This window comes from Parus major, chromosome 4, assembly GCF_001522545.3.
Source record: "Parus major isolate Abel chromosome 4, Parus_major1.1, whole genome shotgun sequence".
NCBI classification, from domain to species: domain Eukaryota; kingdom Metazoa; phylum Chordata; class Aves; order Passeriformes; family Paridae; genus Parus; species Parus major.
The window spans coordinates 41,949,939-41,972,320 of NC_031771.1; the positions used below are offsets into that span (position 1 = coordinate 41,949,939).

A 22,382-nucleotide genomic window follows, 5' to 3' on the forward strand; every position below is an offset into this window, starting at 1 on the left:
TCGGTGGCCGCTCGGCCCCGGGCCCTCCCCGCGGCGGGACAGCTCTGCGGGGCCTCGGGCTCCGGGCGGTGGCGAGAGCGTGCCCCGCTCTCCTTGCGGCAGGTGGGCTGGAGCTGCGGGGTTGCGTATGCGCTTTGTAGGCTTCTCTCTTTTCCCCCCCCCTTTTTTTTGTTTGTTTGTTTGTTTGTTTGTTTCCGATAACTTCATTGCGATAACTGCAGCGTGCTCACGCTCGTTAAACCTGAGCGATCCTCAGTAGCCCCCAGTCCTTTTTCGAGTTACTGCGGCCTTAAAGTCTCTGTGTTAAATACTCCGTGCATACAGGTGTGAAATATGACCAACGAGGGACTGGAAATCCGTGGTACTTCCAATTTTATTTTTGGGTTAAGGTGGATCAGGATTTCTGGTTGGTTTCACTTTCAAATTCCAGCTGCTTTAGGCCTCGATATAAATTGGAAATGTTAGTTTTTTTCCCATGAGGAGGAGTGCTTGTGACCTAATCAGACATATTAGCAGTGAGATTTTTGTAAGGCCTTTGTTTTCATGTGCTGGTGAGAGTTAACCTACCAAGAGGCACAGGGAAGGTCAGGTATGGTTTGGGTGGAATATGAAACTCCATGTAGAGGCAGAGTGGCCGATCACAGAACCTGATCCTCTAAATCCTTAAAGTAGGTATTTTTTCTTAAATGACTTCTTAAATGAGTGGTTGACAAGCAGTGCTTTCGGTGGCAGTATTGGCTGGACCTGGCCTGCCTCAGATCTGCAACAGCACAACGGTTTGTGGAATTGTGTCCTGTAACTAGCTTGAGGAAATGATCCAGGGTAAAATTAACTACCTTGGTTTTGTGTTTTTGTTTTTCCTTTTTAATGTGGTTATATTTAACCTATATAATTTCTCTGGCTAACAGGTGTGTCAGGAGGGAAGAGGATTGTTTAAACAAATACCCTAGTGAAAGAAGTACTTCAGAAATGCACCTCGTCTGTGGTAGTCCTGGAAAAGTTCAGTATGAACAGTTGCAGTTGTTTCACAATATTCAGTTTTACAGAAACAATATTGACTTTGTTTATAAATATCTGTGGGGTTTGGGCCTGTTATTTGAAATTAGACAGCATTTGATTGTTGTAATAGAGGATTCTACTTGAAAGTAACTCTGTGTTTTAATTTTTTTAAATTAAACTCTTAATTTTCATATGTATTCACTTAAGACACTTCCTTAGACTCATTACAAACACTGCTTTCAGATTACCAGACATAATGTACATAGTTTAGGTTCTTTTTGTAGAATATGGTAATTTTGTCTGAGAATTTTGTTGGTAAGGCAAGGGTTACTGCTTCTTAACAAACAATTCAAACAGGGAAAAAAACCCCAAACTTCCGGGTTGATATTTAATAGTTTAAGGTGCCATTCAGCCATGTCTTGTTTTTTATTTCTTCCGCTTCACGTTCTTACATGGAAAAGTTTAACATGTTTAGGCAAAATAAAAGAACGTGAGGAAAGCAGAGTGTTTTCATTACTAATGCTCTTCTATGGACCCCAAAACTTCTGCTGTAGCTAACTTTACTCTCTTTGTACTAAGCAATTTAAAACTGAGTGGTAATTACCTTAAATTTAATTTGTAGTGTTGGTTAATTAGCTTCTTAGTATAGAATTTCACTGAAGTCATGAATCTTCGTGGTTGGACTGGTCTTGCAAAAGAAATTGTTGCTTTTGAGAGCTTTGTGCTTTTGCTTTTTTTCCCCCTCTGTTAAATTTCTGCAAAAAGTTGAAGATATAAAATAGTAGTAGAGATACTGGCCCTACCTTCTCCACATGTTCTTTATATGAAATATTTTTATCAACTTGGAAAGTTAAGAATTTTTTTATTATAAACTAATAAACTTGTGTTGAAAATAGTTGTGAATCAAAAATGCGGTTTTCTTCACTAGGTAATTTCCTCATTTGAAAGCAGCTTCTTATTTTATCTACGCTTTCCTTCAGGAGATACATATAATTTGTTGTCAGTGTCTCATGGTTTCAGCTTAGTTTTATAGATGAAGACTATGGATAGCTCTCCTCTTAGAGTAGAAAATTAGTATCCTAATACAGTATTTAATGCAAAATACAAAATATAATTCAGAAAAAATGGAATTACAGCTGAAAGGTGCCTGTTCATCACGTTGTAATGGGTTAGTTTTTCTGGAGTCAAAGACTTTGGTAGATATCTGAAGTGAAGCAATGTTCATGTTAGCATTTCAGCCTTTTTAAAGTACTAGCTTCTCTATGGGTGCTACAAACTGTGAAGGCCAAATGAGAAAGCAGATGTAGAACTGTTTCTGAGGAATGGTGATATTAGTAGGTAGTGGCATAGCAAAGTCAGTAGTGATTGTTCTTGCCATTCTTACTTTCTGTTTATTTACTTTACAAAGTATTTTTAACCTTTCAGTGTTGATGAACTGCCTCACCACTGAAGGGGTGGCACAAGACCAGGCGAGTCACCAGGCTGTTGGGAGAACAGAGTAGCTTTATCTCTAGAGGAGAAAAAAAATGTGAGGCTACGGATAGTGGCCAAACCATTCAACTGTTTCTCACACCTTAAGCTAATCCTGAATTATTGTTAGTAGCATTGGTATTAATATTTTAGTGGTCTTTCAGAATAAAAGGATGTGTTGGAAGCACACCTTCTGTCCCATAGCAGAATCTGAAATAAAAGATCTCAGTGTCTGTCTGTAACTCCGGCACAAGCAAATTTCTCTATATCCATTAGGAAGGTATCTGATTCGCTTCTCTGGATGGTCCACCTGGGGAAAGGAACTTCCTAGTATAGTTGATTATTTTGTTAACTCGGTGGGAATCTGTAATAATTTGAAACTCTGGCGGACATTGCACTGTTTATTTGTTGTAGGACTTAAAAAGATGTGAAATGCAAAATCACAGAAGAGAAAGAAGACTCAGGGTTAATGCGGCTGCCCTGAAGGATTGAATTCTCTATCCCTACTGCTGCCACAAAATTCCTTTGTCATGTAAAAGCCACTTCAGTTTTGGCATACCTCACCCCTGAGCGTTTAAATTTATAGTCTTAGTCTTCTCTTACCATACATTTTGTGTATATTATAAATTCTTTATTATAACCACTTCTAGAATATATAATCATATACATAAAACATTTTGGTCCCCAGTGGTTGTCATATATTTAATATTATGTGGAAATAACAAGGCTTCACACATTCTTTCAACAGTTTAGAGCTGCAGACTTTCCAACTGTTGGACTCTTTCCAACTATTACATTTTGTCATTAAAATCACTGATTAAGTTTCCTTATTCTGTACTAATGTTCTGAATTATATTATGAAATCATCACTAATAGTATTAATATTTTATTAAATATAGATCCTTAAAAATTAGTTACATATATGAAATTCAAGGCTGATAATGGCTTAGAGTGTGATGCCTTGAAGCTTAGTAGATACTATGGGCATTCCTCATATTCATGATTAAAACGTAGCCAAATTAGGCATAAGTGTGCCTACTTCAGTGTTTTGTTCTTAAAACTGTATGTTTGATAATCTCAGAGTGTGTGAGAAGGCTTCAGTTTTGAAGCTAATGTCATTTTACCAATAATGACAGCCTGGCACCACAAGATAAATGGTGTTAGACTATTATCCTGTTGTTAAAACAGAAGAAAGCACCTGGAATAAGACAGATCCAATTAAAGTGGATTTTCAAAATATATATATGTGACATCATTCTTCTGTAGAGGTCCTTCTAGAGTTCCACTAAAAAGGAGATTTGCAGGTGATAATCTGAAATGGTTTTTGATGTATGTTATTTTGGTATATGACCAGATCCATAAAATAATATGGAAGAGTCAAAATTTATTTAGATGGATTTTGTGTGTCCAGCCCCAAATAAAATTTGTGTCCATGTTAGGGGTTTCTAGGTTTTCACTAGTAAAGGTTTCCAAAGTAGAACACTGAAGTTTTGTTCTCATTCACAGCTTCTAGAATCTTATCACAACTGAGCATCTTGGCATCTGAATCTGTTTACTATTCATAAATTAGGCAATCTGTAAATTAGGCCTTCACTTGTTCAAAGGCATGTTCAAACCACACCTCAGGCACACCTATGGAATTGGACTTGGACCAAAACCCTGTGGTGACTCTCCCTTTTGTTCAGAAGCACAGAGGAGTGAGGAGGAAGAGGTTTTGTTTGTGTCTCCTTTAAAAAAAGAAACACCCAAAGTAAACAACAAGCCAACAAAACTCCAAAGCCTAGAACCTCACTTTTCCTTGCAGACAAGATGATTAAAGTCTAATTGGGCTAAAGAGATCTACGTGGTCAGTTGTTTTCTTGGAGGAAAAGGAGATGGTATATATACCTGTATTCTGGCCTGTGTGCCATTTAAAAGTTTGAATGCCATTACAAATGAACCTGGGACTTAATGTCGGTTGTTTGCTGCCCTTCAGCCTATAGAGACATTTATACTTCTGGTGCTGCTCTGTCCAGTAAAGCTTTACTTTTTATTTTTGCTTCCATATTCTGAATATTGCCACTGAAATGAAAAGTTAGGAGTTGATGCATCTTCCCAGTGCTGCTGTACAAAATGAGAACACATCTTTTTCCCCCTGCTGGTGTATTAAAAGAATATATTACTCCTGCTTTGATTGCAAGATCTTAGATATGTGTACTATAAGGACAGGGACCAGGATTGAGTACTAACCTTACTTACATCCTAGGCCTTCAGAAACAGGTGAAGGCAAAATGCTGTGTTACTTAAATAGTTTGCACCTCTGTTAACTTTTGAAAAGTCTTACTGAATGATGTAACTCTTCCTGGCTTTGGTACTTAAGAATTGTAGATCCTTTTGAATGGAATCCCCTTTTTGTGGCCTGTTTTAGTGAAGGTTGTGCTGCCTATTACAGCCAGAATGGGCCACAGAACTTACTAACCATGTTGCATAGTAGTGATCTTGCTGCGAGACACTTAGAAAAGGAGGAATATATGGGAATGGGCTGATCATCCAGCATGATGTCAGAATTTCAAGTGCTTTATGGTAGAGAGTAGTATTGGTAGTGGCCTCATCTACAAGAGTTTTTAGCTTGCAGCGCCACAAGTTTGTGAGTGTATCTTCATTGCTTACAGAAGAATGATCCCAGATCCCATAAACATGTCATTATCTGCTGAACTGGTAGCTCTCCAGAAAGTTTCATCACTTTCTTCATTGGGGCAAGTATTTCAGAACGTAGAGGAGCCAGGCTGGCCTGTAAGATGTGGCTCTTGTGGGAGGTTATTGTTTGAGTTTCCTAATGTACTTTAGAAACACTGAGGAAATATATACTTTTACATTTTAAATTATGATCTTAATGATATGAGATACTAAGCTGCCTAATAAAAAAGATACTTCAAAACACATTAATACAGCTAATTTAATATTTCAAATTCTGAGAATCCTGCTGCTGTTATAAATAAAACATAAGTCTCCCTTTTTATAGTTGAGTAAAGTTTTTAATGAAGTAGTTAATAATAGTTTCTGGCATTTAGGAATATTTGAAGTGTTTGGTGGCTATTTTATTGCATGTTTAATGCAATGGCAGTGACTGCCTGATGAGTTTTGGCTATTACTGACATGGACCCTGGCAGAACAATGTTCCAAGAGTTAGAGGTTGCTGTTGAGAAGATGGTTGTGAATACAGAGAAGGTAGACTCCTGCTGGTGTGCTAAGGTAGAAGGTATGTAATTTTTCAGATTACTATTGCTAGAGAAATGTTAAATGCTTGGATTTTCACCAGTCATCCAAAAGCCGTAAGATACATTAGGAGAAGTAACCTGTCTTGTTTTATGTGGTAACTTTCCTAGACCTTAGTTCCCCAAAGCTTAATTTGAAACCTACAGTGTGAAGTTGTAGAAAGATAAAAAATATTTTGCCAAAATCTGCTTATTTCCTTGGCTCAGTAAACAAGTAGGAATTTTTTCTCGATTAAAATCTGTAGATAGTTGCCTTTTTTTAAACCTGATTTCCTAAGAAAATGGGATTTATGCTTTTTCCTTGTTTTCTCTCATGCTTTCCTTACGTATTCACCAGTAACTTTTGAAATCATTGATCAGTTGTAACCATGTTTGTAGGAGGGATGGAAATCACAGACTGTAATGTTACCACAGGTTTTGGGAAAATGGGTAGAAGCTGGGTAGAGAGAAATATGTTACTGCTCTCTCTTGAGAGATAATGCAATAGGATTTTCGTACTGACCTGTTTTTTTCAGCATGCACCGGGTCTGTGTTGGATAGGAGAACAGAGTTGTATGTATCATCAGGGCTTGAGGAGACAGGAAGAATATTGGGCTATTTTGGAAAGGGATGGGGACCAAAAATATAGTGGTGTAACATTATAGCAAAATAATAATAAAAAATAATATTTTTCTGTCAGCTTAAGAACAGAGGACAGTATTTCCCAAATTGGATTTCCAATAAGCCCGCTCCTCTGTCTTGTAACATGGAGTTGAAAAGCAGGAGCTGAATTTATGTCTAGAATGGCATTTCTTGGCTTCTTTCCTGTCTGGCCTTTGCATTACCTATTTGTCATAATACACAGCAGACTAAAAACTACCCCTCATTATGTTCAACTTAAAGATTTTTATCAAATCTCAGAAGAGAAATCTAGGGTGTCCTGCTGGTTGGTTTAGAAAAACTTAGTAATGGTAAAAGTGATGAAAGCTATTCGCTTGTGCTGCTTTCATTTCTAGACAATTCTCTGCTGTATAGTATGAAATATACTTGTCAAACCTTCAGTAACTGACATAATCCTCACAAATTTTAATTTATTTCAAGTATTAAACCAGTTCAGTTTTAAAATACAGCAGACTGCAAAATAAGTGTTTTGGACTAGTGCTTATTTTAAAGTAGTTTTCATAGTAACAACAAATACTGTAAAGGAAACAGGGTTTTCCTCTACTGTGAGTAGAAAAGCAAGTAGCAGCATGAATCACAGCTTCCAAGAACTGTCAGAGCAGGAATGCAGATTCTCTCTCTCTCACACACACACATACACACACACACACACTTTCTTGTCACTTTTAATTTAGTAATGTGATTTAATAAAGTTTTCTTGCCATCCATAGCAGCAACATCCATTATGTGTAATCAAGTTACTACTAGCAGTTGTGTATTTGAGAACTGCAGTTTAGAGCTAGTATGGTAGTTCCACTGATAGTTCCTTAACTGCTCACCAATTTAACATACAATATATTTTTTCTGGAAATGTTTTTGTTATGAAAGTGTTCTACTTCAGTTTTTTATATAGTCTTTTTTTTCAGCTCAGAAGCTTTAGCTAAACATTTTGTGCTGCCCTAGAGCTTTTCATGATGTTTCATAGATAACAAGATAGGGTTTCAGCCTTGAGAAGCTTGTGATCTGAATTTCACTGACATAGAAAATGATGACAGTGACCTCAGAAAGGGGGACAAGGATTCAAATTAATAAGCGAGTGAATTAAACAAGTTCTCATTTCTAAGAACATGATAAGATAGATCAGCAACAAGTAATATGAGAATATAGAAGCAAAAGACAGCATAAAGCAAGCCCAAATAATATACAGATTAGTAGGAAAAGAAGCAAAGTACTTTGCAGGATGTGGGAAGCATAATGAAATCAGAAAAGTAGTCTGAATCAAGAGGAAGAGTAACTAGAAGGTTTTATGAAATAGGGCAGGAAAAAGATCTATTGAAACTTAAAAATTATATTGATGGGTTTAGCTTTTCTGAAGAAAAAAAATGAGACAGGAAAAGGATTTGAGAATATACTGTTTTGCTCACTTTGGCAGGGAGTTTAGGATACAGATTCTGGTACTAAGTTTTTTTTTTTTTAACTCTAAGAAATTTAGCTGTCACTCAGACTTGATTTTAAAGTGAGCAGCAAAACAGGCAGCTCTGACTGAAAATTTAATCTCGGGCATTCCTGTTGCTCTGTTGTCACCTTCTATTACAATTTTTTCTACAAGTTGGAGGATTTCATATTAATTTCAGTACAATTGAGGGTGGGACTATAGAAGTTTTTTAACATCAATGATAATTGACATACTACCATTTTATCTAAATAAAAAGGATCACAAACTTTTTTCATTAAAATAACTGAAATTGCTTTACCAAATTATTTTAGTTAAATTCGTACTGCCTTTATAGAGACAATTAGATTTATGGTTGGTTTAGACTGATTTGAATTAAACTTTGTGTTGCCAACATAAGAAATGAAAAATAATCTTGAATAAACTGGCATAGTTTTTTTTTAAAAATGCACCTAATCTTCCTGTATATCTCTGTAGAATATAGTTTTCCATTTCTTATCTGCATACTGGTATTTGATTCAGATCATTGATTTCTAACTTCAGAATATTTTATTTGACCACTTAGAAAAATAAATATGTAGGTGATAATGGTCTGCATTTCTTATCCCATTAGACTTGGCAGTAGATCTTCCTCAAACACTGGCATTGTTCTTCACCAGGCTGACAGCTTCTTCTTTCTGTGTTACATATACTGGGGACAAGGTGGTAAATATCAGAGGTTTAGAAGTTACTTTGTTTTGGTTATTTTATGTCAAAGGAAATCTGCCTATCCTTTCGTACAATAGGAGGGAATAGATTTAGGTGTGCCTTAAAGGAGATACTTTGCTGCATGGGGGTGCTGAATAGAAGATATTAACAGTGGTTAAATAGGAGTAGTTTTTTCCAGCAGCGTTATCATCAGTTAGATGATATTACCAAGTTGGTGCATGTGTATTTAAAACACAGCATGGTGTGTAGGAATACAGAATTTATGATCTGTAGCAGGTGGAGAGCTGATTCCTCATTGAATAAGTAGAGTATTTATATAATTATAGAAATCTCTCTTGTATAGTTAGCTTTTGCCAGCACATCTTACTGAAATAGTTGGGTTTTTTTTAATGAGGGGAATTTGGTTAGTGAGAGGAGTCTAGTGGTGTTGCATGCCGTGTTCTCTGAGAGTTTCAGGTTGTGTTCTGGGGTAGTTCACATGTCCTGTTTGAACTATAGTACACACAGTTAAAATTTAATTTATGCATTTTATTTTCAGAAGTTTGCATAGTGTATTATTGATGTTCTGCAAGGTCATAATGCAATCCAAAGCAATTATAATGCAATAATTGTAATATTAATGTTTTATATACATTGTTTCATCTGTAAATTTCATATTACCATTGGGCTATTGCATTTGTCTCGCAGGTTTGGATTTCAGAGCTGTCTTAAGTGGTGTGCAATGTTGAAGTTCTCCTTCATGAGTATTTACATCGTTCTATTGACTAGAAAAATTGGAAAGTGAAATTGTGGACAATTTAAGGATGCATATAAAATGGCTGAAATGGCCGGAGAGAAAACAGAAATCAAGGGCTCATCCCCAAATTTTTTTTTTTGACAGATGAATTTTCATTAAACTGGATTTTCTTTTTTTCTGTTTTTCAGAAGATTGTGCCAAAGAAGACTTTTATTCAGATGACATCACATTTGGACTACTAATGCTACCCACCCACTCTACAAGGCACAATGTATTTCTAGGTAATTTAAGTAAGTATGTAGATTTTATTGCTACTAGAACAGTAATGCTTTAAACAGAAACATCTCTTTTTCAACCTCAGGCAAGGTAGACATTCCACTTCAATTTGAGATTCAAATTAATGGTGTGTGTGGGCAAGAATAAACTTCAAATAAGCTTTTTATAAGCTTTTATCCTGTACACTGGAGCATGGAATGAAACAGCTAAGCTGTACCTGAGCTGCCTTGGAAACTAGAAGGAAGAAAAAACCCAGAGCTTATGAAGGCACCGTCCCCAGCAATGCAGCGTGCGAAGGTGGCCCTGTGGTTTCAGGAGACTAAACTAATATCTCTCCCAGGGACATCTTGCAGTGAATGAGTGCATGTACTGGCATGCTCACTGCTTTTCTGAGTGTTTGTTTGTTTGGGTTTTTTGTGTGGTGTGATTGTTTTTGTTTTTGGTTGGTTTGGTTGGATTTTTGTTGTTGTTTTGGATTTTTATTATTTTTTTAATCTTGTTGAGGTGACTTGATACCCCATTCATGTAAGGATATAGCAGAAGAATGTATCTTAATGGTTTCAAGTGCTGCTATCTCTGTTCACATGTCACCTTATTTATGGAAGGGTTGCTTCTCCCTGCTTCCTTGATTGTACACTGTGTACTGTCCAGCTGACAATGGGCCAGGAGGTGCAGATTTTCATCTTTTCAAGATTTGTCCATGTCATATCTTGCAGTAAGGTTGCTGATTGCTTTGTGCATCACACAGAGAGAAGCACAGAACAGCAGGGTCATTTGTTTATGGTTCATCTTTTGAGCAGCAAAGGGATTTTAATCCATGAAGATCATGGCCATGGCCCTCTGTAGACTTCATGTATGTGCTTTTATGGTTTATCTTTCTAAGTAGGTTTTATTTTTTAGATATGTTGTTTTTTTTTGACTGGTTCAAAACATACGCTTTTATACTGAGTCAAGAAAACCTAAGAAATTGGTCCATTTATGTAGAACAGACATTGTGTCAATCTTGCTGAAATGGGGTTATTTTGTCCTGTTGGCAGAAAGCCTTCATGTATTCCTAGTGGCTGATAATGCATTGGAGGTGGTTGGTCATGTGTAAAGCTTGGTTGTGAATGGAATTACAGGTAGCAGTGCTTGTAGCTAATGATGCTTGACACTTTCTGTTCCGGAACCTTGGTTTTAGTTGCTTATAATTTACTAAGACTTAAATGTCTGTTATGTTGCATTCACCTAAAATTCAACCAAATATCAGTTTGTGTCTGAGAATGAGTTGAGAGGGAAGAGCATACTGTTTTCTTGATGCAAAAAGCAGTGAAAATCTTGCCACTGGAAAAATAAAGCACCTGCATGTGCTGGAGCAAGCACTCAAGATTTTAGGAGAAACAAATTGTTATGCGGCAGTATTTTTTTCTGCTAGCCCACTTACATTAGGCAGAATGATGGATTTCTGAAAATATGTTTTGTACCAGTTCAGTGAATTTCCTAAATCCATTTCATCTGTCCAAATCAGATGAGGTAGATATATTCCAAATCCTTTTAGTCATAAGCAGACAGAGCTACTGAGCATGTTCTAGCTGGACTGTGAGAAGTAAACAGGTCTAATCTCCTTGACTCCATTGTAGTGTCAGGTACAAACGCTGAGTAAGAATATTTTCTTCTGTACTCTTTGTATCACCTATCTTCTATTGATTTGGTCCTTCAAATTCTGCTTCAGCATTATGTTTCCATAACTGTTGTCCATTTTTTTTATTAATTTTTCTTTATTCTTTGCTTTTTCTCTTTATTGCTCTCTAATGTTCACAGGAGGTCGTAATAAAATTGATCTTTTTGGACAGTGCAGGCTGTGTGTGGATAAAGGTTATGAAATACTTTTTTGAGCATCATGAAAACATCTGTGTGATGTGCATTTTTTATGTTACTTTTCAAGTAATATTTTTGGAATATGAAGACTATATTTTTTCTGAAATGGAAAGGCAATATACTTAAAATTTTCAGATTATGTACATGTGAAAATTTGTATAGAGTTTTTTTTTTTCTTAAAAGACAGTTTTTCTTTAGGAATTGCTCTAAAGAGATCTGATTTTTTGTTTTCATCTAAATTTGGCAAATGTAGAGAAAAGCTTATTTTTCTTTTGTAAAATCTTCTGGGAATTTATTTGGATGTATACTGAATGTCAGTGAAACTTGGTGAGTCTGAATAGTTTGGTTATTCTAAACAACCAGTGAATTAATTGTGTGTGAAAAAAAAGGATTAAAAAAATCCTATTTGTAACTTACAATTCTAGGAGAAACTCTGGCATATAACCTAAAATCTAGAGGATTAAATTATTATATAAATAACATAGCCCAGAAAAAAAGCAGGCAGAGATTAAGTAATATATTCCTGGCTTTACATCTAAAGTAAAAAGCTATGTATACACCAAATATATTTTATCTACTGTTTCTTTAATGAAGTTCTTGTATTCCATAAATTTCTTGATTAGCTTCCCTTAGTATTTTTTTGTTCCTGTGGCTGACTCTGAGATGATGTTTAGAACCAGGCTAATTTCAGTCTTAAAGTAGACTAATATTACTGTGTCATTAATCTGATTTTTTCAATTGCCATAGCTGGTTAGCATGGGATTTAGAGATTGATTTGAGTCATTGCAGTAAACTCATGATAATCTTTACCCTTTTTAAATTTGTTTGAGTTTGAGGAAGTTAAATCACAGTAGTAGTGCTTACAAACCTGTCTCAGACTATACTATCTGAATTTCCAGGGAAAAAAAAAAGAGATGCAAGAAAATTTACTTTTCCCTTACTGTACTTAATAGCTAAAGTAACTTAAAGGCTGAAAGAAATAAGGTAGAAACAAGAAGAGAAGTAAAATATTTGAAATGAGAAAACAGGACATAAAATATGAAGTAAATAAGCAAAGAAAAGAGAAATTAAGCCTAAGGTATAGAAATATCTAGATTTGTATTTTCTGTTGAATTCTGGCACAGAGAAAATAATTTTTTTTGTGGAAGTCAATTGATGGTATTTTATCATTATTTCCTTTTTCAATTGTGAGGCATTATGAAGAACGCAGAATTTTTCTGGAGTCTTTCAGTGTGATCAAGTATTTTGTTTGTCATGTGACATCTCTGTTGTTTATTCTGGTTTGAAAAGGTATGGTTTAACTCTGACATATGCATTACAATTGTATTTTGGATGATTTAGACTGCTTTGGAGAAAATCTCACTATTGTCTCCCCTTAACACTTGCTTGGCTCAGTGTGTTTGAACTACATTCATTTCTCAGAAATCTAGTCTCTGAGTTCTGCTGTAGGTGCAGAGTGCTCTTCTATCTCTACTGGGGACATGGAGTTCTGCATCCATCATGAAATTCCTGGGAAAATTTGAATGGTCCATGTGACAGTGATGTTTGCTTCTGGAGACTAGATGAATTCTAATCCAAAATAAACGCTCTTGAACAGCTAGCATAGGAGTGTCAGCACCAGCTGCTTTGATCTACTGATCCATTTGTACGGTTTCAGATTACTTTCTAATGGGGACAGAGCCATAGTTGTTCACTTCGGTTATAGGTCAGTAGATGAGGGCAGTGAACCTCTAAGATATGTACCTATGCTACAAGTCCAGCCATAAGTTTGGCTGCTGATTGAGAAAAACTTTTAAGTGCCAGGAATACTTATTTTCAATTTTACTAATATAAACCATTGATGAAGCACATAAATACTACAAATGACAGTGGTTCAAATGACTAAATCGTAGCTGCCTTTTGTAATTCTGATGGATTAGTTTGGGTTTTTTTCCATGCTTACATTATTAAATTGTTTAACAGAGGAGTCTTCTGATTTATTTCATTTTATGACTTTTTTCAAGTATTCGAAAATATGTATGCTTCCCACCCCATATGTTTTGCAGGAGCTGCTCATCTGCATTGATAAAACCCCAAGGCCAGTGGTTTATGGCAGTCATTAAGTAAGAGCAAGACAAAAAATGAAAAAGGGATGGTCTTTGCAGGCTTTTGCAGTTATTATCCTTTTTTGTGGCTTAGCTGTCATGAGTCATGACAGACCTTTTTTTTTTCCTGCCTGGAATGAATTCCTCAGTTGTTAAGGTGTTGAAAATCTAAGTAATATTTAGGTGCTGGTGTTAAATCATTTAATCTTGAAATAGCAGTTGAAAGAATACTCTCCATCTGCCCTGTTTAATTTTAAGTTCAGAGTTTCCCAAGAATATTGCATACTTAACTGTAGTATAATATCCCACATATGTAAGCCAGTAATTAAGACTAAATTCAGCTATGTTTCTTGTTTATTACATCTTTGCAGAATATCTACCTTGGCTGTCAGCAATTTTTCTAAAAAAATTCCAACATTTAATTAAGATCTCTGTTGACAGGGATGTTTAAACCTACAGTCTTTTAACATAATTATTAAAATCCACCCAAAACTATTAAGCATGTAACAGCATAAGCAGCAGCAGCATTTTAAAACTGAAAAAAATAACTGGCTTTAATAAAAACAATAAAGCTATTGCTGTATTATTTAATTTGTTCAAAATTGAGATGTAAGCCTCAATTTAACATGAAGAAAAAAGTTGAGAGTCAAAGTGTGAGTTGTAAGCCTGTAAGCTCTGAAGACTCCTCATTATTTTAAGTAATCTGGCCTTAAGAATATTTCACTGTTATGTTGAAGTGCTCTGTTTGTGTATTTTTAATGTGTTTTGTATAAATAAACTGTTTCAAACTTTAATGTGTGCTTAAATACAATACAGATGTTTTCATTCCCTGTTAGTATATGGTTTGAATGTAAAATTAATGTTAATTTCAGGATTTCCTCTGCATATTGATAACTTTGGTATCCCATTCGTCAATACCAGTGTTTTATAGGCCACTAGGTCTATTAAACAATTCTTGCAATGTGTTGAGCAGAAGGGAATTAAATAAAACCTGATTGTAATTTTGGGAACTCTCCTTAATGCTGGGATTTTGAGAGTGCAGAGAAGTCTTTGAGGGGCCGGAAATAAGCACTCAGAAATGTGTCTTAGTACATAGAAATATATGTGGTCTGATCGTTCTATGAAAGAAAAACTTGAGAATTGTAGAAGATAAAAATTTAAAAATTGAGGCAGATTAAAGTGATTCAGGTGTGGCAAATGTGGTCCTAAGTAGTTGATATGACTTTTTTGTTGAGTATGACAAATGTTAAAAAGGACTAATAGTTCTCACAGCAGTAACTTTGAGGAATCATTTGAAACTTTGTAGGGTTTATATGGGGTGCCAGGATAGAATCTGAATTTCCAGAATACAAAAATGAATTTGTGATGTTTTCCCCACCCTTAACCTAATCTTTAAAATTCTTATCTTAAATATTCTAGCTGCAAAGTTTATAGGAACTTGGTGTAGAATTTCCTGATATATTTTGTCTTTCAGTCAATATCTTGATCTTAAAAGATTTTTGAAAGAATGGGAGACACATGACAGAATTTTGCTGTGAGCATTGAATTAGTCTGCATTCTGAAATGCAGACTAATGCATCTGAAAGCCTTCATTATAAAAATTCCCAGTGCCTGTAGTGTAATGTTCTCATCATAATTAATCAATGATGTGTAATTTACAATTAAATTAACTGGAGCCAATATTTTGGAGATGATACTGATATATGAGAAAAAAGAAATTTTTGTCTTTTGCTGTTTCAGCTTAGCACAAGCTCTGAAAGAGGAGGGAGTGCATGCTTCTACTGCTCAGGAGAATAAAGAAAAAGTGAGAAAATTTGTTATCTACATAAATAGATAATGTTTTTAAAGACTGCGTAAATATTAAAAAATGTTAAATGTTACAGTGTTACTTTGAGCTATAATTTTTCTTTGAGTTTTGTTTCCTGAATATTCAGGAATTCAGTTGTGGTCAGTGCTGTTTGAATTCAGTAAAAATACTTTTCCTTTATTTCCGTATAAGAATGTTTGCAGAGTGATTACAGTAGAATGAAATTAAATTTTGAATTGATTTTATATACTTTTTCCTATCCCTTCATTTCTGTTTCTGTTTAGTTCATGCAGTACTGTCTCTTTTGTTACAATAATGTATTATCTTTTCTACCTGAACAAGTCCAGTGACTGCATTAATGCTGGCTGATTGCATTTCCATTGATTCTTGCTCATAGCAAGGTGGGAAAAAGATACTTAGCATCTATACCCAAAGTGGTTACGGAGTGTTTTGTCAAAAGTTTCTAGGGACGATAAAACTATGCTTGTTTTGTTTTAGTTTTATTCATTCTTTAGCCAAAACAAGATTTATTTCCTCTCTATATCAGTTGCAAAACTCTTCTGGTTTGTTGGTTTCTTGGGGGTTGTGTTTCTGTTTTGGATTGGTTGGTTGGTTGGGTTTGTTTGTTTACTTGTTTTGTTTTTGTTTTGTTGGTTTGTTTTTTTTTTTATGGGGGGTGTCTCCTTTCCCTGTTTAGGCACTTCTTGCCTTTGTAATACGAGTGCTTCTCCTTTATCTCAAGTCTTGCAATCACTGGAATTCCAGTTGAGCCCAGATTCTTCTGTTGAAAGTTCTGACAAAAGAGTAACTCCAGTGTTTTCTTTAGTGAAATTAAAGTCTGGAATTCTGTAAGTACAGTGTTGAATTTTTATTTACAGAATAAGCTTGTTTTTTCAATAACTGGTAGTTGTATTGAGGGATAAACTGAAGGATCTGGCAGACACTAGAATTCTAGAAAATTAAGTTCTTCTGTTAAAGTTTGTTAACTGTAGGAATATAATAGTAAGCATGCTAATACAGAAATGTGTTTTGCCACATTTTTTTTGGATAGAATCATAGGCTTGGTTTGGAAGAGATCTTAAAGATCATTTAGTTCCAATCCCCCTCCACCATGAATAGGGAATGCCATTCACTACAGCAGGTTGCTTTGTACCTGGCTTTGAATGCTTCCAGGGATGGACCATCCACGATTTCTCTGGAAAACCTGTTCCAGTGCCTCAGCACCCTCTAAATAAATAATTTCTTCCTAACATCTAATCTAAATCTTTGCTCCTTTAGTTTTAAACTGTCCCTCCTTGTTACGTAATTATCTGCCTGTGTAAAAAGTTGCTCTTCATCTTTTTTAAAAGCCCCTTTCAAGTACTGGAAGGCTGCAGTGGAGCCTTCTCTGCTTCAGGCTGAAGAACCTCAGCTCTCTCAGCCTGTCTTCAATTGGAGAGGTGCTCCAGTCTTCTGATCATCTTTGTGGCCCCCTCTGTGCCTGCTTTAACAGGTCTGTGTCTTTCTTGTGTTGGGGATCCGAGAGCTGGATGCGGTCACCCTTTGTCACTGGCCTTCATTTGGACATGGAGTCATTGACCGCAACTCTCTGATGGTGTCTGTGCATCCAGTTAGTTTTCCCTCCGATCGTCCACCATTTAAACCTTTTAATTGAAACCATTTAAATGTCTCTCCAATTTGTCAAAAAGGATGTTGTGTGGGACCCTGTCAAAAACCTTACAGAAATTTAGTTAGATTACATTGGTTGATCTTAACCTTGTCAGCTGTTGCTCCATTGTAGAAAGCCACCAGATTGGTCAGGCACGATTTACCCTTAGTAAAGCTGTGCTGGCTGTCTTAAATCACCTCCTTGTGTTGTATGTACCTTAAAATTGCTTCCATGATCTTCCCAGACACAGGGTTGAGCTCATTGTTCTGTGTCTCCTCAGATCTTCATTTCTCCCTTTTTTTTAAAAATAGGACTGATATTTCTGTTTTTCTAGTCAATAGGGTTTTCATCTGACTGCCGTAAGTGTTTAAATATGATGGAGGGTGCCATGGCAACATCATCTCTTCAGGTCCTGTAGACTTGTGGCTATTCAGTTTCATCAAGTTGTCCCAAACCTGCTCTTTTCTTACAGTGGAAATACATTGAAGTGACCATCCCCTAGTGCTTCCCAGGTTTTGTTTTTTCTTTTTTCAGTTACCTCATTCATTTTCCTTTTACCACTTTGTGGCCTCCAAAATGATTAGCAGGGCTTCTGGGGAAAGTGGTGGGTGGAGGTTGGGAGGAGGAGCTGCTTGTTTGGTAATTTTTGACTTGGACTGCACTTCAGAGTTATAGTTTAAAATGTTCCAACTGTCTCATTTTTTGGAAATGTGAAGTCTCACTTCTTTCTTTTTGAAGATGCTTTCCGGTGAAGTACACTGCCTACTCCATTTTTCAGGCAGGCAAACAGTCCACTCTTCACAAAAGCTTTACAGAATAATTTAGCTGTGCATGAGTCACCCATGCTGGGAAATTTAGGCACCAGAAGCACTTCCACAGCTGCACAGATCATGGATTGTGCAATCAACTTGTGAAAAATAAAGTGATGACTAGCACTAAATATTTTTAGAAGTATTTTACTTATATGTATGCATTTCTATGTGATATAGATAATTAAGTTTCAGATAAAATCTTAGCTTTCTGAAGCACCTGTCAAATCTTCTTGGGTGCTGCTGTTAGCAACCGTTGTCATTTTTATAAAATTATGTCCATTTGGTATACCTGATCCATTGTGTTACAAATAGCTGCTGTTGGTATAAGTCATTCATCAAAATTTCTTAGTTTCAGATTATTAATTTAAAGGAATATCCTTGTATAAGTATCTGTACTGAGGATCATCCTAAAACTGTCCAAGTTGATGCTAACTAACATGCTGTTCGATAAATAAGTTGACAGCTAAGCAACACATCAGGTATATATGTATTTAGGTTTTGCTTGAGATACCCGTTGACTTTAAGGCTGAGTTCTGGGTTTGTTTTCATATCCACGAGTCTGGATCAGTATATAAGAATAAGTTGCATTTTGCCCAGAATTTTAATTTGTCATGGATTGTCATGTGAGAGGCAACAGCACATGGGAGAGTAATGATGTTTCATTTAAATATGATGCAGGCTTGCCAAGTAGTAACTACAATGCTCATTTCTTTGAGCACAAATTTGAATCTTTTTTTTCCTAATTTTGCTCTCTGGTTGTGATTTAACACATGGTGTAGGTCAGCATGAAATGCCAGTCTTGCCAAAAGATGTCTAACCTGGTGATTTGCTGCTTCCCCTTCCCCTGTGCCAACACAGCTTTTGAGTAGTCATATGGTGAAACAAATGTAGTTGATTTAACTAAATGAAACAACATTTGTGTTAGTTTGGGGCTGGACCAGTTTTAGGCTCTGTTGACTGATCACTTATTAACATTGGCTGAAGAGAGGGAATTTAATGTGGCCATGGAAATGAGTGGTCAGAGTAATGATCAAAGGCTAACATTACACAAACTTTTGGCTTGATCAAGAAGATTGATTAAAGTGCTTACAAACATAAGTAGCTGTTAGGGTGTGAAGTGCATGGTCTCTGTAGCCATGTAGCTACCTGTGTGGTCTGTGTGTATTCCTCTTGGTGTTTTTCATGTGGTAGTTCTTCATCTGTGGACAGATTCGGAGGAAGTACTTAATCTTACTTCTCCCATATTCTAGGTAAGTACCTTGACCACAAGTTAGGAATAAGTCTTTGTCTCCTATTTGAAGAAAACCAGCCAACCAAAGAAAAAAGGGCAAAACAAAACAGGCAAAAAAACCCCAAAAAACCAAAACCACCTACAAAAATCCCTTGAGTTAATTTTACTTAGTTGTCTGGCATGGTGTGCCAATTCCCCTCTGACCCCTCCATCACTTTTTCATGTGGGCATAACTGAGAATCAGAAACATGTTTCTTGATCTGCTAGATAATTGTATCTTAAAGGAGTAAGTAGATGATATAATTTGGTTTTCTTTAAAAGTGATTTAAGACTCAGAAGCTATATCCTTAATGGACCATAAAGGGCGAGGATGAAGCAGGGCAGCAAGTAAAATTACAACCATGGACTTCAGGAGAGCTAACTTTTGCCTCTTCAGGGATCTTGAAAGAATCCCATGGGAACAGGCATCCAAGAGAACTGGTTGATATTCAAACATGACTCCTTTAAGAATCAGGAACAATGAGCAAGAAGTTGGACAAAGGGGGTGGGAGACCTGCATGACTGAATAAAAAAACTTGTCATTTTTCAAGTGTAATCAGGAGATACACAGGAGATGGAAGCAGGGGCAGACTGCTTGGAATCAATATAGAGTGCCTGTTAAAGTAGAAACAAGACAGGAAAGGCTGAGACCCACCTTGAATTAAATCTGATCGAGGATATCAAGGACGACAAGAAGGGCTTCTTCAAATACATAAATAACAAAAGAAAAACCCAAGATAATGAGGCCCTCTTACTAAATGGAAGGGGACCCTGGTGACAGAGGATACAGAGAAGGTGGAGACACTTAACGCCTTCTTCGCATTGGTCTTCACTGACAAAACCAGCTCTTTGGAATACCTGACTCAGGAGACCAGGGTTAAGGAATGTTGGAGGAAAACTTTCCTTCAAGGAGGTCAAGGTGGATTAGATTAGAGACTACCCAGGTAAACTGAACATTCAGAAGTCCATAGGCCCTGATGTATTGGATCAACAAGTGCTAAGTGAGCTTGTGGACACCATAATGTGGCTGCTCATGAGAGGTCAGGGCAATCGGGAGAAGTACCTGAGGACTAGAAGAAAGCAAATGTCACACTGGTCTTCAGAAATGACAGAAAGGAGAACCCAGAGAGCTATTGGCCAGTTGACCATATCTCAATCCCTGGAAAGGTGATGGAGTGACTCTGGAGGCCATCTCTATCCATGTGAATGACAAGAAAGTGATCAGGAGCATGGATTCACTAAGGGTAAATCATACTTGGCCAGCCTGATTGCCTTTTATGATGAAACAACTTACCTGGAGGGATGAGGGGAGAGTAGTGGTTATTTTTTGAACCTCAGCTTAAGCAAGACTTTCAACACCATCTCTCACAACATCCCTGTAGGCAAACTCAGGAAGTGTGGTCTGGATAAGTGGATGGTGGGATGAACTTGGAGCTGGCTGACCCCAGAGAGTCGCTGTCAGTGACATGGGGTCTAGTTGGAGGCCTGACACTGGTGGTGTCCCCCACAAGTCAATATTGGGAATTGTTTAACTTATTCAGCAATGACTTGGATGAAGGGGCAGAGGCATCCTCAGCAAGTTTGCTGATGACACAAAGCTGGGAGGAGCAGCCAACACCCCAGAGTGATGTGCAGCCCTTCAGAAGGGCCTTGACAGGATGGAGAGATGGGCAGATGGGAAATTCAGTGAAGGCAAGTGCAGGGTTCTGCACGTGGGGAGGAGTAACCCCAGGCACCAGCACAGGGATTGACCTGCTGGAAAGCAGCTGCACAGGGAGGGACCTCGGGGTCCTGCTGAAAACAAACTCTTATACAGGAGCCAGCGATGTGCCCATGCGGATGGGAAGGCCAGTGGTGTCCTGGGCTGCACTGGGAAGGGCACTGCCAGCAGGCTGAGGGAGGGGATCCTGGTCCTCTACTCAGCCCTGGTGAGGCACATCAGGAGTGCAGTGTCCAGTTCTGGGCTCCTCAGAGCAAGAGAGCTCCTGGAGCAGATCCAATGGAGGGCGACAAAGATGATTAAGGAATTGGAGCATCTCTCTTCTGCTGGTAGAATGCTGGGAGGATGGTTCCAGGCTCTTAGTGTTGCCAAGCAGTAGCACAAGCAGCAGTGGGCAGAAACTGATGCACAGGAAGTTCCAGCAGAAGAGGAAGAACTTCTTTACAGTGTGGGTGAATGAGCACAGGAACAGATTTCCGGAGAGTCTGTGGAGTCTCCCTCATTGGATGTACTCAGGAACTGTCTGGACACAACCCTGTGCTTCAGGATGACCCTGCTAGAGCAGGGAGGCTGGATGGGATGATCCGCTGTGGTCACTCCCAGCCTGACCCGTTCTCCGATTCTGTGATAAAGGCATTGGGTGCAGAAATAATTTGCATAACTTCTTGCAGACCCTCTTGGCCAAGTGTTGACTTACTCGATTTCTGAAAGTTTTAGAATGGCATAATAAGAACAGAACATGAAATTCTGACTGACGTTTTCTCTCGATTAGTCAGAATTCTTTATGTAAAAAGTATAAGTGTTCATTTGAATGTAAAAGCTACTAAGTCTTGATTGGGTGTTTTTTTCTGGTCTAGGATAGAATTTTAGAAAGATTCATTTGTATGAATTTCATAGTCTCTTTTTAGCTTCCTTTCCCACCTTTTAAGACTTACCTTCAAGCTAAAAGTCTGGCAGTTGAAGAGCTCATGTAATATGTAAGTTCATTTGTATTTCAGGAAGAGTAATTGAGGTAGATAGCTGAGCGTTGTTGCAGTAATAATAAGAATAAAGTCTCATTTTCTAAACTTAAGCCTGCAGCTTGAGCTAAAACACTAAACAGAAATTTTTCGTGGACTAGAAGAATTTCCTTGGTGTTATCTTGCTTTGAATGTGTAATAATTATGTCTGTTGAAATTGATAATTAATTTTCTCCAGGACAGGTTTCAAAAAGTAGTTGATTTTCTGTATCTAGTCATTCTTCCCTTTTATTATTGGGGTAGAGGAAAACCTTTGATCTATCTCATTTCTTGGTGAGTTATGTTTATTTTCAAGTATAGGAATTAAATGTTTAATACATTTTTCTTCTTTGGTTTGATTTGTTAGGTTTCTTTGTCGTATTTTTGCTTTGATGAAAATGTGACAAAACATTTTAGAAAAACTGATTGTTAAACTAACGTTTGTGTCTGCTACAAAACATCTAAAATTCATAATGCTCAATTTCATAAATATGCATGTTTTTAATTTAATTAATTATTCAAACTTTTTAACCAAGATATCTTGGTACTGTATTTTAAGGTTTTTTTCTTTAAATTTCTGTTAATATTGAGAAATCATCAAGTGAAGATTTTTTTTTTTTATTGTCTGGTAACTTTATTAAAAAAAATATT

General features: G+C 36.8%; 1 protein-coding gene across 12 annotated transcripts in view; it reads left to right on the forward strand.

The window, feature by feature from the left end:
• Positions 1-13: 13 nt before the first annotated feature.
• Positions 14-22,382, forward strand: part of CLOCK (clock circadian regulator) — a 65,496-nt gene continuing 43,127 nt past the window's right edge. For 2 of the 12 annotated variants that reach the window (XM_033513878.1, XM_033513879.1), the window contains exons 1-2: positions 162-361; positions 9,448-9,549. The gene's annotated coding sequence lies outside the window, so the exon portion shown is untranslated. Of the gene's footprint in view, positions 103-160; positions 362-9,447; positions 9,550-11,335; positions 15,281-16,025; positions 16,132-22,382 lie in introns of those variants that run through there. The other 10 variants (XR_004497131.1, XM_033513872.1, XM_015624068.2 and 7 more) reach the window with 9 other exon arrangements.